Source organism: Populus nigra, chromosome 2, assembly GCF_951802175.1.
Source record: "Populus nigra chromosome 2, ddPopNigr1.1, whole genome shotgun sequence".
Taxonomy (NCBI): Eukaryota; Viridiplantae; Streptophyta; class Magnoliopsida; order Malpighiales; family Salicaceae; genus Populus; species Populus nigra.
In genome coordinates this window covers 19,200,085-19,200,468 of record NC_084853.1, presented here as the reverse complement: position 1 = coordinate 19,200,468, position 384 = coordinate 19,200,085, and positions in this window count along the sequence as shown.

Here is a 384-nt window from a genome sequence, read left to right as displayed (position 1 = left end):
CAGAGCTTCAATGACACTTATTGCTCTTTAGGGGGGTGCCCCCTGACTGGCCATGGGGCGCGCTGGCCTGGCGCCCATAGGCCTGCCGCGGGGGATATGTGGGCTGTTGCTAAACTCGGACTAAGGTGGGGGGCCTCATGGCCCGAAGTATTGCCGGCATCGATGACCCGTTTTCCGGCCGGCGACGACCCGATTCCGGCCACCGTCTTCGGGACCCGCTCCAAGCCGTCGGGCGCGTTGGGGCTGCTTATCCGCGGCGTGGGCGTGGCATTCATTTGCCGTGCTTGTGCCAAGGTGCTGGCAGCTGCTGCGCGGCTGTCTGCTTGCCGCGACGTCACGGCGGCGGTGGCCGCTGCCCCTGCTCGCAAGTCGGAGGCCTGGCCG